This window comes from Thalassophryne amazonica, chromosome 5, assembly GCF_902500255.1.
Source record: "Thalassophryne amazonica chromosome 5, fThaAma1.1, whole genome shotgun sequence".
NCBI classification, from domain to species: Eukaryota; Metazoa; Chordata; class Actinopteri; order Batrachoidiformes; family Batrachoididae; genus Thalassophryne; species Thalassophryne amazonica.
Genome location: NC_047107.1, coordinates 10104178 through 10119846, shown reverse-complemented (window position 1 = coordinate 10119846; position 15669 = coordinate 10104178). Strand labels below are relative to the sequence as shown.

Below are 15669 nucleotides of genomic sequence, written 5' to 3'. Positions count from 1 at the left end.
ATCGTGGTGGAGGAGTTTGCGTACCCGGATGATCCTAGGAGCTCTGTTGTCGGGGGCTTGGTGCCCCTGTAGGGTCTCCCAGCAAACAGATCCTAGGTGACGGGTCAGACTAACGGCAGCTCAGAACCTCTATGACCATGAAAGATCAGGACCGAGACGTTGCCCGTATGGCGAGCCGGGGGTCGCACCCTGGAGCCAGGCCGGAGGTTGGGGCTCGCGCGCGAGCGCCTGTGGTCGGGCCTTAGCCCATGGCCCGGCCGGGCTCAGCCCGAAGGAGCAATGTGGGCCCGCCCTCCTGTGGGTTCACCACCTGCAGAGGGGCCATGGGGGTCGGGTGCAGAGAGGATTGGGTGGCGGCCGAGGGCGGGTGCCCGGCGGCCCGGTCCATGCTCACAGCCCCTGGCTGTTGGGACGTGGAATGTCACCTCGCTGGGGGCAAGGAGCCTGAGCTTGTGCGAGAGGTTGAGAGATACCGACTAGAGAGAGTCGGGCTCACCTCCACGCACAGCATGGGCTCTGGTACCCAACTCCTGGAGAGGGGGCTGGATGCTTCATTTTTCTGGCATTGCCCACGGGGAGAGGCAGAGGGCTGGGGTTGCATTACTTATTGCTCCCCAGCTCAGTCGCCATGTGTTGGAGTTCACTCCGTGAACGAGAGGGTCGCGTCCCTAGGCCTTCGGGGTCAGGGACAGGTCTCTCACCGTTATCTCGGCCTACGGGCCTGTCGCGGCGGCAATCCCTGAACCCGGTGGTGGACACCGGAAGTAAGGGAGCTGTCAAGCTGAAGAAGGAGTCCTACTTATCTTTGTTGGTAGGTGGGACCCCAGAGGCAGCTGACAGGTACCGGCAGGCCAAGCGTGCCGCAGCCCGTGCGGTCGCAGAGGGCAAAAACTCGGGTCTGGGAGGAGTTCGGGGAGGCTATGGAGGAGGACTATCGGTCGCCTCGAGAGATTCTGGCAAACCGTCCGACGCCTCAGGAGGCGGAAGCAGCTCTCCACCGGCACTGTTTATGGTGCGGGTAGGGAGCTGTTGACCCTGACTGGGAATGTTGTTGGGCGGTGGAAGGAGTACTTCGAGGATCTCCTCAATCCCATCGTCACGTCTTCCGAAGAGGAGGCAGAGACTGGGGACCCAGAGGTGGACTCATCCATTACCCAGCAGAAGTCACCGAGGTGGTTAGAAAGCTCCTCGGTGGCAAGGCTCCTGGGGTGGATGAAATCCGTCCTGAGTACCTTAAGTCTCTGGATGTTGTGGGACTGTCTTGGCTGACATGCTTCTGCAACATCACGTGGCGATCGGGGACAGTGCCTCTGTGGATTGGCAGACCGGGGTGGTGGTCCCTCTGTTTAAGAAGGGGGACCGGAGGGTGTGTTCCAATTATAGGGGGATCACACTCCTCAGCCTCCCCGGTAAGGTCTATTCCAGAGTACTGGAGAGGAGAATTCGACTGATGGTCGAACCTTGGACTCAGGAGGAGCAGTGTGGTTTTGTCCTGGTCGCAGCACACTGGACCAGCTCTACACGCTCCATCGGGTGCTCGATGGTTCATGGGAGTTCGCCCAACCAGACCACATGTGTTTTGTGGATCTGGAGAAGGCTTTCGACCGTGTCCCTCGGGGCACCCTGTGGGGAGTGCTCCGGAGTACGGGGTCCGGGGTCCTTTGCTAAGGGCTATCCGGTCCCTGTACGACCGCAGCAGGAGCCTTGGTTCGCATTGCCGGTAGTAAGTCAAACCTGTTTCCAGTGCACGTTGGCCTCCGCCAGAGCTGCCCTTTGTCACCGGTTCTGTTCATTATTTTTATGGACAGAATTTCTAGGCGCAGCCAGGGTGTAGAGGGGGTCTGGTTTGGGAACCACAGAATCTCGTCTCTGCTGTTTGCGGACTTTGTGGTTCTGTTGGCTTCGTCAAATCAGGACCTTCAGCGTGCACTGGGGTAGTTTGCAGCTGAGTGTGAGGCGTCCGGGATGAAAATCAGCACCTCCAAATCTGAGGCGATGGTTCTCGACCGGAAAAAGGTGCTTTGCCCTCTTCAGGTCAGTGGAGTGTCCTTGCCTCAAATGGAGGAGTTTAAGTATCTTGGGTCTTGTTCACGAGTAAGGGACGGATGGAGTGTGAGATCGATAGATGGATCGGTGCAGCGTCTGCAGTGATGCGGTCGCTGTATCGGACCATCGTGGTGAAGAGAGAGCTGAGTAGGAGGGCAAAGGTCTCGATTTACCGATCGATCTACATTCCGATCCTCACCTATGGACATGAGATTTGGCTCATGACCGAAAGAACGAGATTGCGGGTACAAGCGGCCGAGATGAGTTTCCTCCGCATTGTTGCTGGGCGCTCCCTTAGAGATAGGGTGAGGAGCTCGGTCACTCGGGAGGAGCTCGGAGTTGAGCTGCTGTTCCTCCACGTCGAAAGGAGTTAGTTGAGGTGGCTCGGGCATCTTTTCCAGATGCCCCCTGGAAGCCTCGCTGGAGAGGTGCTCCGGGCACGTCCCATTGGGACGGCGGCTCGGGGCACGGCGCGCCGTCTGGCTCTGTGGGCAGTCCTTAAAGTGACAGTAACACTCCATAATCTCTCATCAGCCCTTAAAATTTTCACCGAAAACCGTCTGAATTTCTCGAATGGTGTCCACTCGGATCTGCCTCACAGTTTCTGAAAAAATTTTGATAAAGCAAAGCGCCAGTCTCTCAGCAAGTTTTCAGACAAAGGAATTCCGACGGGAGGGGTGGACCATTGCTCACTCAAAGCCTGCCCACAGGTGAATGACGCAACCGACAGGCGTGAAAAAACTCACGCATGCGCACGAGGGTTCAAGCTTGTCTGATGTAATCGCACGTGATTCAAATCCATATAGTTTTTGAAAAAAATAAAAAGCTTCATTTCTTTTCTCACAGATCTCGTATATCTCCACACTGGCCTGGGAACGCCTTGGGATCCACCAGTCAAACTTGGTCAATGTGGCATGGAAAAGGGAAATCTTGGGTCCCCTGCTGGTTTCCCCCGCAACCCGATCCCAGATAAGTGGTTGAGATAAGTGAGTGAGTGAGTGAGTGAGTGAGTGAGTGAGTGAGTGAGTGAGTGAGTGAGTGAGTGAGTGAGTGAGTGAGTGAGTGAGTGAGTGAGTGAGTGAGTGAGTGAGTGAGTGAATTCCAGGCAGTCCAGCACCAGATGGGACTTTGATTACAGTTTACTGACCTTCTGCTAATGTCATTGGATCGTCTTATTGCCACGGTCCTCATGGACACTGTTCTCTGTTTGAACTGACTGTGTACTGAACCCTTACCTATGTTACCAACCACGTCACCAGTAGAAGGTGTCACAATATATGCATTTGTACTGAACTGCACGGTACACACACGGTGTTTAGTGCACACAACTGTACGCAGACTAGCTAGGCTGATCATTTTTGGCTATTTTTATCTTTTTTTTACTTGTGCACCACTGAGAAGGGTTAGCACTTCAATTTGGTTGAACGCTGTTCAATGAAAATAAAATACGAGGTCTCTTAGATAATAAACCGACCCTTTTATTTTTTTTTTTTAACTATATGGATTTGAATGACATGCGATTACACCAATCATGCTTGAACCCTCGTGCGCATGCGTGAGTTTTTTCACGCGTGTCGGTGACATCATTTCCCTGTGGGCAGGCCTTGAGTGAGATGTGGTCCCGCCCTCTCGGCTGAATTCCTTTGTTTCACACGCTGCTCGAGACGGCGGGCGTTGCTTTAGCAAAATTTTTTCTGGACCTGTGAGGAATATCCGAGTGGACACTATTCGAGAAATTAAGCTGGTTTTCTGTGAAAAGTTTAACGGCTGATGAGAGATTATGGGGTGTTTCTGTCGGTGTAAGGACTTCCCACGGAGCGGGACGTCCTGCAGCGCTTCCAGGCGCTGTCGTCGGCCTGTTTCGAGCTGAAAACATCCTAATTAAGGCTTAATTCACCCAGGACATCGTGAGAGAACAGAGAAGATTCAGAAGAGGCCGGCATGAGGAATTTATGCGGACATTCCACTGTTTAAGGGACATTTTTTAATGAAAGACGTACGCGCAAATTCGCCGAGTCGTTTCTGTGACGACTCGGCAAATCTGTGTGCGCTGCGACAGGAAAAACACCTCCGTGTTGAAAACCATTTGTAGAATTCAGGCGGCTTTTAATGGCTTTCAACAAGTGAGTAACTGAGAAATTGTTTAACAGCTTGGGCATGTTCCAACTTGCCCGTTAAGATTTCCAACGGAGGTATTTTCCTGCCGCGACCCCCCGCGGTCGGGTCCGGCCCGACATGCGACTCTGCCCGCACGTTCTTTCATTACAAAATGACCGTTAACAATGGAATGTCCGAATAAACTCCTCATGCCGACTTCTTCTGAAAGTTCTCTGTTCTCTGACGACTTACTGCGTCAACAGAGCCTGAAATGTGGAAGTTTTCAACTTGAAACGGCGAGACGCTGCCACCTCGAAGCGCAGATCGCCGTCAGGCGCCGTGGACCGTCCTTAAAGCGACACTACCAGACCAAAATCTCTCATCAGCCGTTAAAATTTTTACCGAAAACCAGCTGAATTTATTGAATGGTGTCCACTCAGTTGTGCCTTACAGTTTTGAAAAAAAATTTATCAAACAAAGCAACAGTCTCTGAGCCATTCCTAAACAATGAAAAAAAATCGACGAGCGGGTGGACGACTCCTCACTCAAAGACTGCCCACAGGCGAATGACGTAACCGACAGGCGTGAAAAAACTCTCGCATGCCCACGAGGGTTCAAGCATGTCTGATGTAATCACACGTGATTCAAATCCATATGGTTTTTGAAAAAAATAATAAGGTCGGATACTTTTCTAATAGACCTCGTATTCTAATTCTGATTCTGATGAGTTTTTAGTTTTAGAGTTTACAGTATCGTAGTTTAGCTGAAAACAGTCCAGTTCAAAATTTTTAAAAATTCTATTTATATTTTTATGGCTATGAGTTCTTTCCCAGTCATAGAAAGACCAGCAAAAAGGTGTTAATTATTTAATGTTTCCAGTATGTTGTCACAATGACTGTCTACACATCAGTTTGGTTTAATTGAGCCTGTTTTGTGACTCATTTACAATTTATTGATTGACCTCAATTGTTTTACTTGTTCTTTGTTCTCTCAATAATAATAAAATTACAATATGGGATGGAATTTTGTCATGTAGTCACTTTTTTGAAGGATTGTGTTTTGCCTGTATGTGTGTGTGTGTGTGTGTGTGTGTGTGTGTGTGTGTGTGTGTGTGTGTGTGTGTGTGTGTGTGTGTGTGTGTGTGTGTGTGTGTGTGTGTGTGTGTGTGTGTGTTTGTCATGGATTACACAGCAAAATTATAGCCATAAATTATTCAAATTTCATAATGTAGCGTTTGACACAGACACAAAGTCCATGGACTAATTACTCCACCTGCTCATTTGTAAGTGCCTCTGTATGTTTTCATTCATTTTTAAGATGAAAACATCATTCCATATTGTGTAGCCCGAACAGAAATGTGGTGTTATTCCATATAGTGCCATCAGGTGGCGTTTTCATTCAAACCTGTCACAATTTGACAGTTTAGTCAACTTACAACTGAATCTTCGAGCATGGTCATTTAAAATTTCTAAGTTCCAACTTAACCCAACTCCACTGACCTAAACGGGAATGATAATAGGACTTTTCTCATTTTATAACCCCAAATCAGAAAAAGTTGGAACAATATGAAAAATGCAAATAAAAAAATTTAAATAAAAAAAACGCAGTGACTTACAACATAATTTCAATTCTGTTTCGTTGCAGACAACATGAACTCAAGATAATTCATGTTTTGTGTGGCCAACTTCATTTCATTTGTTAATATAAATACATCACTTCCTGCATTAAAGTCTTACAGCACATTCCAAAAAAGTTGGGATGGGGGGCAGTTTATTCTAAATATAAAGATTAAATCATCACTTTTACAGCCAGTTTTTTCTAGACAAGTCAGGGGATGGATACCTAAACATTTCAAGTCACTGAATATGTCTTGGACATTCATTTAGCTCACGTCAGCTCAAGTCTGGGAGCATGTGCTGGTGATGTGTTTCACTACATCCACAACACCACGGAACTGTGTAGGTTCCTGGGTGGCCACCGCCTTAGGCAGACAGCCAGTTCACGCTCACATATTGAAAATAACCATCTATCTGCAGTAGCCAGTAGAAATGTGTGCATCCCTTTAGCCATCTCCAGGGCTGTTAGGATTAGTCTTAGAAGAACCCAAAATGGCACACTGGTAAGGTTTATTGGCAGGTACAGTGCAGTGTCTTTTTCCTGGTTCTCTCCCTCAGCCCCAACCAGTCCCAGCAGAAGACTGTCCCTCCCTGAGCCTGGTTCTGCTGGAGGTTTCTTCCTGTTAAAAGGGAGTTTTTCCTTCCCACTGTAGCCAAGTGCTTGCTCACAGGGGGTCGTTTTGACCGTTGGGGTTTTACATAATTATTGTATGGCCTTGCCTTACAATATAAAGCGCCTTGGGGCAACTGTTTGTTGTGATTTGGCGCTATATAAAAAAATTGATTGATTGATTGATAAGCATCCAAAACAGGGTGTCAGTCCAAATAGCTCTAAGTGAAGTAGATGTGGGTGGCGAGTCAAAGGTTGAGTCAGGAGGGAGAAGACAAGATGGAGGAAAACTGGAATGAGGAGTGGGGAAACACAATTTACATATTCTGACGGCATCAAAACACCATCTGAAATGATGCTGATTGAGGTTATTGAGCTCTGAGAGCCATTGATTACAGCAAAGCCTGTCGACATGTTGTGGGACCTCCACCTCCATTGGACACCGGCCAGGGACGGCAAAGGAAATGTTGACATGTAATAACATGTATGTGCCACACATTCATCATATGCAGTGAATGTGAACAGCACACAATCAAACCGAAAGCACCGTGTGCCGCTGCGCCTCTTCGTGGTCTCTTGCGCAGTAATGTGTCATAGCGCATGTCAGGCACGGAGCTGAACGGATCTCACGGATGTAATATGCATATTCAACTCTTACAAGTTTTGAACTCAACTTTACAACTCACCTCAACTTGTAAAGTTGAGTTCAACATCTAAAACTTGTAAGAGCTCTTTATGTTAAAGAGAGGTCTGAAATGGACATAACTAAACCACAGCTGCAATGTTTTAGAGTGCTGATGCTTAGTTCAGGGAAAATAATGGACTCTTTGTCCTCAACTCCTTCAATTTTTGAGATACGGTGGGTTTTTGGATCCAGATGTGCGCTGAGCATGCAGCAGGCGGACCACAATGCTGTTTTTAACTGGTTGTGTTCAACACTGCACGACGTGCACACGCAGCTGCTTTAACCTCCACTCAGAGTGCGAGTTCACTGTGACTGCATCGAAAGTAATGCAGTTATCACTTTAAAAACAAGTCGTCATGACACAAAATCACATGTATGTAAACTTTGCCATTAATAAGGGATTCACATGCAAGCTGAAATTGCGGGGGGCAGTCGGTACGGATCGCACCTTAACTATAATACCTTACACCATGACTTGTGCAGGTTCACCCTGCACTAGGGATGGGTATCGAGAACTGGTTCCTTTTGGGTATCGTAAAGAAATGATTCGATCCACCGACATCAATAACCTTTTTGCTTAACGATTCCCTTATCGGTCCTTCAGAGTGGCCGTTGCTTTTGGGGGGTGTTTGTCAGGAAAATTATAATTTCTGTACATTGATTACAGACCCTGCAGCGGGTCTGTAATCAACTTTTCTGCAGCGTGGCTTTGCTTTGAACCTTGAACCAATCGAAGCAGTGATTCGCAGATCGAAGCAGTGATTTGCAGATTGAAGCAGTGCTTCGATCCGCTGCTTTGTTGATTCATTGTTTTATTTCGCTTTATCTTAATTTTTCCCTGCAAAACCCTAAAGAGCATATGTCTGTGAGTAATATTACCTTTTTAATGTCAAACCAACCTGTTATGGTCTTCTGAAACAGCTGATGTATTTTATAACTTAAAAATGAGACCGATGCTAACATGTTAGCATGTCTATGGGGTTTTCAATGTTAAAGTTAGCATTAAGCTGTTCACATCTCAGCACGTTTGTGTGGATTTGTTTACTATATCATAATTAATGGCTCAGCATTCGTTGTTGTAAAAGAGTCAAATTGTATTTTTTTTTTTTTTTTTTTTATTCATATACTAATAATAATGGCAACAACAACAGTAATTGTAATAATAACTCATAGTAACTAATAATGCTAGAATACAATTTTAGAGAAAGAGACAAAAAGAACCTGATGAAACTAAACACAACAGAAAAGATAAAACCAAGTAACAATGAAAATAAATAAATAAAGAAATAAAGAAATAAATAAGTGTTTCCTGTGAACACCTAGTGACTCTTACACCTCCACTTCATCCTTGTTTTATTTAAGTTTAATGACAACTTGTTTTGGTCAGACATTATTACCTCCGCCAAGGAGGTTATGTGTTCGGTTGCGTTTGTTTGTTTGTCTGTCTGTCAGCAGAATAACTCAAAAGGTTTTGAACGGATTTTGATGAAATTTTGTGGAGTGGTTGGAAATGACAAGAGGAACAAGTGATTAAATTTTAGTGGTGATCCGGATCGATCCGGATCACGATGCTAACACATTAGCATGTCTATGGCATTTTCAATGTTAAAAGTTAGCATTAAGCAGTTGCAGCTATCATCACGTTCGGGTGCATTTGTTTTCAAATTGTAATATTTCTTAAATTTATTTTTGTTGAAATTCTCTGGAGTGGTTGGAAATGACAAGAGGAACAAGTGATTAAATTGTAGTGGTGATCCGGATCACAATCCAGATCCTGATGCTAACGCGTTAGCGTGTCTGTGGCATTTTCAATGTTAAAAGTTAGCATTAAGCGGTTGCAGCTGTCATCCACGTTCGGGTGCATTTGTTTTCAAATTGTAATATTTCTTAAATTTATTTTTGTTTATATATTAATAATCTAATGATTACCTCCACCAAGGAGGTTATGTTTTCGGTCGAAATTTGTTTGTTTGTCGTGTCTGTTTGTCAGCAGGATAACTCAAAAGGTTTTGAACGGATTTTGATGAAATTTTGTGGAGTGGTTGGAAATGACAAGAGGAACACGTGATTAAATTTAGTGGTGATCTGGATCACGATCCGGATCCCGTTGCTAACGCATTAGCATGTCTATGGCATTTTCAATGTTAAAAGTTAGCATTAAGCAGTTGCAGCTGTCATCACGTTCAGTTGCATTTGTTTTCAAATTGTAATATTTCTTAAATTTATTTTGTTTATATATAATAATCTAATGATTATTATATACAAATTTAGAGAAAGAGACAAAAAGAAATAGATCACTGTGCAGCTAATTTTTTTAGTTTCTCACAATGTAATTTATGATTTTGTAAAGTAATTCCAGTATATTTAAACTGGAAATCGCAATTTCCATTAGACCAATGTAAATAAGTACTTTGAATGAAGTGCACTTTCACTTTTTTCAGTGTAGAAAACTGCTGCATCCTAGTAAGAGCAAAATACTACTGGAATGAATTTGAATAAGGAAAGTTGTTTTTTTTTTCTCACTAAATGGATGCTGCACTCACTGCAGTTTGTCTGGAATAGTCCCAGATTGCATTTCAGAGCTTCTAGAATTCAAACATTTTTGTGTGGGTTGTGTTTGGGGGTAATTTTGGGTTTCAGCTTTTTTTGTTTTTCACCACTTTCATCCCTGAATATGTCAATTGTGAGTCACTTTTGTGTGGATTAAAGTCACTAACTGGGACTCCTGTCTTGTTGGGAGAAAGAAACAAGAACCATCCTCCATTCTGTTCACACAGCTCCAAACGCTGCGCGGCTCTCTGCTGAGTCAAGTTAGAACGATAGAGTTCAGTCGGAATTAATAACTTCAAAGCAAAACACTGTTTAAATCAAATGACACCTCTTTCCAAACGTTGTAATACAAACAAACTGCAATCCATCAAGATGTTTTTTCCTCCCAAAATGAGACGTCCTGCCCTGACGTGCAGCAGCTGGTTGAACTCAGCTCAGAGGTACGGAGAGACATTCATGCCAAAATGTCTGAAAGGAAATGCCTTTGACAAAAACTACAGATTTAATTTATTTTTATTTATGTCCAGAGATCAAGTATCCAGTGACCAATTTAAAATGTTGTTGACATAGAAAACCTGTAAAGCCTACTTTGAGTACACAGAAAATTCACAAGAGGTATCGATAAGGGAATCGATAAGGAATCGGATAAAAAAGCGGAATCCGTAATGGCATTGATATTGATAAAATGTTATCGATACATCGATACCCATCCCTACCCTGCACTCTCATGTTCCTGTGTTTTTGCCTTCACTGTGTACAGACCTTGCCATCCAGTATTCCTGATTTTGGATTGATCGTTTTGGATGGATTGCTCAGTATGAGAACTTTCTCTTACTGAACTTATGCCTGTTTTCGGATAACCCCCTGCTCCCTCCTTTAAAGAGACTGTTACTTGTTTGGACTGATCGCTCGTGTGTCTGTTAAAAACCAAGTCTGTATTTTGTTTGGACAATAAACATGTTTTTACTTGTCTTTTGTTGTTGTTCTCTGCGTTGGGGTCCACTGCAAAACTAAATATAAAACTCAAAAAGTGGTTGACAAAGTGACAAGATTTGTGTCGAGATTATTCTTTGATCAAGAAAGAAACTAAGCTTAAAGTTTAAACTTTAAAACAAACCTTAGAGCCTGATTTTCTTAAAAAAATATATATAAATCAGCTATTAGACCTGGCAAACTGGTTGCCACTGTGTTTGTAACCTGAAATCTAGGCTGGAGATGGGCTGACCTCATTTCATCTCTGAGGGTAAAATTCTTCTTTTGACATGAAGTTGAACTGAAGATGCAATATACAAAAAAGTTACACAGTCTCTCCATCACCACAGAATATAACTCCTTCAGAGTTAACACATGTGTCTTGGTGGCCATTGACCATAGACTTATGCAGTTTGTATTTATTAATGATTGTTGGACAATAAATATTTACGTAAATCCATCACCTGTCTCGTCTAAAGAAAACTGTTTGTAAAACACATGATTTAATTCATGCATTTCAAATTGCTAGCAGCATTTATAACTGGTGGACTGTGTAAAAATTGGCTGGAAGTGTGTGTGTGTGTGTGTGTGTGTGTGTGTGTGGTATTGGGGTATTGTCCAGAGACAAAATAAAAATGATGTCCCTTCTCCAAGTACTTATGGGCCTGATTGTGTGTCCTCACCATGAAACTGAAAACTTGAGTTTGCGCTGCTGAATAAAAATGATCAGACTCACGGCAGACGTGTCTTACATGCAGGGGCAGGTGCCACGCTGCCTGACTGATATAATGTTATGCCCACAACACAACCATGACTAACGAGGTGGCTTTCTCCAAATCCTCTGGTTTGCACAGGGATTTGTGACTAGACACGGCCATAATAGAACTGATCTAGGTGTCATAGACCATGCAGCATAGGTGCCAAGATAGGGCCCAGAGACAATCCTGAAAGGAGATTTTCCCAATGCACTTCATCCATTCTTAGTGCAAACTTGCACTCTCTACTTTCAAACTGCACGTGCATGTACCACCAACATTTTTTCATTGCAAATTTTCTTGTCATGAAGGTTGATGCCTGTTTCTGACAGGAATCCATCCTTCATCATGTATCATTCCTGTACTCTGTGGAACGATCCAGGATCCTGTATCTGAAGCAGCATGAACTGAGGCCCCCTCATCACGACAGCCTGCCCACTGCATCACCACGCTCTTCACTCCGAGCTATATCATTCTCGTCACTATGGCAACCATTGCACAATGTGCTTGGTAACAGGCTGTAGCGTAGGCTGAGGAAAAACAGGCTGCTTTTCTATGACCATGTAAAGAAAAACGAGGCATAACGCAGAGGAAATTAATTTCAGCCTTTCACTCTGTTGTGTTCATCTGCTGCTCTTGTCACAGTTTAATTCCCCCTTAGTCAGCATGTGCTTAAACATACACATAAACACAGCTTGAATGCACACAAGCACATCAACTTACCTCACACAGGACACATTTGGGCTGAAGCATGAAAAGCTGTGACTAACTCGACAATTACCTTAATGAACTGAAGGAGTTCCACGGAGTGATTTGACCCCAGAGACACATGTGATACAGACAACGCCTGTGTGTGTGTGTGTGTGTGTGTCTATGTGTGTGTGTGTGCATGTGCATGCATGAGTGTGTGCGTGTGTGTGTGTGCATGAGTGTGTGTGCGTGCATGAGTGTTTGTGTGTGTGTGTGCATGCATGAGTGTGAGTGTGTGTGCGTGCATGAGTGTGTGTGTGAATGTGTGTGTGCGTGCATGAGTGTGTGTGTATGTGTGCGCGTGTGTGTATGTGTATATGTGCACTTGTGTGCGTGTGTGAATGTGTGTGTGCATGCATGAGCGTGTGTGTGCATGTGTGTGCGCGTGTGTGCGCGTATGTGTGCACGTGTGTGTGTGTGTGTGAATGTGTGTGCGTGCATGAGTGTGTGTGTGCATGTGTGCACATGTGTGCGTGTGTGAATGTGTGTGTGCATGTGTGTGCATGCATGAGCGTGTGTGTGTGCGCGTGTGTGGGTGCGTGCATGTGTGAGGGTGCACGAGTGTGTGTGAGTGTGTGTGCGCGCAGGTGTGTGTGTCTGCGCGTATGTGCGTGTGCACGTCTGTCTGGCCATCCACAGGGACAACCCACATATAGGTAAAGAGGTGGAGTATGACCAACACAATGACCAACACAATGACCAACACAATGACCAACACAATGTATGACCTGTGCAGGACAAATGCAGCCCAAACATCCCCCCGTTTTAAAAAATTACTGACAGTTCAGGTGTTTATTAAATCATATTTTGGGGGGTTGAGCGCTGGTTGTCATAACAGTTTTGCTTTGGTGTGGCCATTAAAAATTATGACCCATTTATTTCCTCTGATCATGTATTAACTGGACTTAACGTCATCAAGCTGCACTACCTGCCACAAATGCTAATTCAAATACTGACACACACGTCTTATACGATACGTTTGGTGAATTAACCACACAACAACTGGCCTCCACAGCAGCAGCTGCAGCCAATAGCTTCTGACCGACCACAGTGACAACATACAAGCACTCAAGCTGCCTTTGTTACACAGTGAATGTGATAGTGAACATGATGACAATCTCTGAAAGACAAGATATACGTATTTCAATAATATCTTTGATCCTACATGTATTTTAACCTAAATTGTTTTTATTTCTTTCACTTGCTTGAACAGAGTACTTCACCAGTACTTTCAAAGTGGTGCGACAGGTGTCTGGGTAAGAGATCAAGTCGGAGATTGCCTGTTGGGCTGAAATATGGTGGGAACCTTCAGTGTCCCATGGTCACTACAGTAGCCATGAAAGCCCAACAGGACCCCTTGACATGAGATGGCTGATGGGGCTCTGGTGAAACTCTGGCTTGTCACCCAACAGCTGTGAAGGTAGATGAAGGTCCTCAGACCCCAATCGTCTGGGATTTCCCAGCCATCGGACCAGGCTGAAGATCTGTCAAGGACCATGTGTTTGTTGGCATGCAACAACATTCCCATGTTAAAAAAAAAAACATGCACAGGCGTTGCTACATCAACCCTGAATGTAAACTTTCGAGTCCACACTGCACACCCACAAGGGTTTCTGTAATCGGCAAAGAGTGACAGGGGTGGGATTGTGAATCTGGTAGTCCTTAGTCTGGACTTGGCACAGAAGCGGCAGATATGTGATTCAGTCATCAGACCATTGAAAGAAGCAGGAGGATTTTTCAGTCACTACATCTGTGACTGAGCAGCCACATTTAGGATCCGCTCTGCTCACCCTGAACAGCAAGGGGGCTAGAAAAGGTACTCCAAATGTAGACTGCTTCACCTTAATCTGTCTGTATTACCATATGTAGAGGGTCACCAGCTCTGCAGTAGAAAAACAAAAAGACGTTATAAAATTTGGTACATAGAACATACAAAACTTGATGGACAACAAAAAGTGGGGCCGTCCAGAAAGATGAACAGCTCATATCTTGAAAACTCCAGAAAATATATCTTGACACAGTCATCTTGAGTGAAACAAGAAGACCAAGCAAAGGTCAGCTATGGGAGGAGCAAGCAGGCTACACTTCCTTCTGGAAAGGTCTTCCTGAGGAGAAACAACAAATCCAAGACATTTGTTTCACCACCAAGAACTCTCTCCTTCCAAAACTGACTGAACTCCGAGTGGGTGTCAGTGAACAACTGATGGCACTCCATCTTCAACTTGCATGCAACGTCATGCTACCATTATCCGTGCATATGCACCAGCACTTGATGCCACCCTTGAAGAGAAGGATGCCTTTTACACCAAGCTGGATGCTATTCAACCTGCAAGTCCAGCACCCGACAAGATAATCCTCCTTGGCAACTTCAATGCCGATGTCAGAAAAGATCACCAGCTCTGGAACATAACCATTGACACAAACAGAATAGGTAAGTACAACGTTAGCAGTACCCTGCTTTTCACAAAGTGCTCTAAACATGATCTCATCATTATCAACACAATCTTCAGGCAATGGGGAAAGTTCAGTCTCCTGGCAACATCGTCGCTCAAAGAATTCGCACCTGCTCAGTTACATCATCTGAAAGTGTGATCAGAAAGATGTCCTGTCCACTAAGACAATAACTGTTTCAAATAACTTTTGGACAGATCATTGTCTGATCTGCTCCAGGATCCAGCTAAACATCTGCCGCAAGAGGAGGCCTGGACACTGCAAAACTGGGTTCAACAATGCCAAGCTCGAAGACCCAGAAACAAAAGCAGAGTTTCAACAGTGCCTGATGAAAGAACTCCCCCACAAAGTACTCTGTCTTGGCTACTAAGTATTGGAAGAAGCTCAAGACAACCATAACAACAGCTTGCCAAGAAACACTCAGACACCAAAAGAGACAGCAAGCAGGACTGGTTTGATGAGACCAGGTCCCTCCAGTGACTCACTGACAAAAGCAAAAAGTTTTCCTCGACCTCCAGATAGATCTTAGTTCACAAGAGTAAAAATCTAGACTACAGCAAAGGACAAGCGGGACTCACAAACTGAAAAATCAGTGGTGGACCAGCAAGGGTGCTGAAATCCATGCCGTCGCTGACAGATTTTTTTAATACCACCAAAGCAATCTATGTGCCTATACCCAAGGACAAGTACCTCTCTGAAGCAAGAATGGCTTGAGCCTGCTGAAGATCAGAGATGATATCAGTGCTCAATGGAAAGAACATCTTGAAGTCCTCTTGAACATTAACCCAGTCATGGAGGAGGACGAAGTGCTCAGCCACTTACCAACACAAGACATTGTTGAAGAACTTAGCTGAGCCCCAACCCTTGAAGAAACTCTCTTCACCCTTAAAGGCATGAAAAACAACAAATCACCCAGGGAATACAACATTCCCATTGAGGTCTTTAAACAAGGAGGTCCCTTTCTCCAACGCCATCTGCACCAACTCATTGTCAGAATCTGAATTTAAGAGGAAATACCCACAGACCTAAAAGATTCAATGATTGTCACTATCTACAAGTGGAAAGTACACAAGTCTGGCTGTGGAAACCATTGTGGTTCCTTGCTGTCTATTGCAGATAAGGTTCTTGCATGGACTG

General features: G+C 44.6%; 1 protein-coding gene across 3 annotated transcripts in view; it reads right to left on the bottom strand.

Moving 5' to 3' along the window:
* The window catches only part of LOC117510099 (citron Rho-interacting kinase), a 582117-nt gene that overhangs the window by 477949 nt on the left and 88499 nt on the right, over window positions 1–15669 (bottom strand). The gene's annotated exons all lie outside the window — the stretch shown is intronic.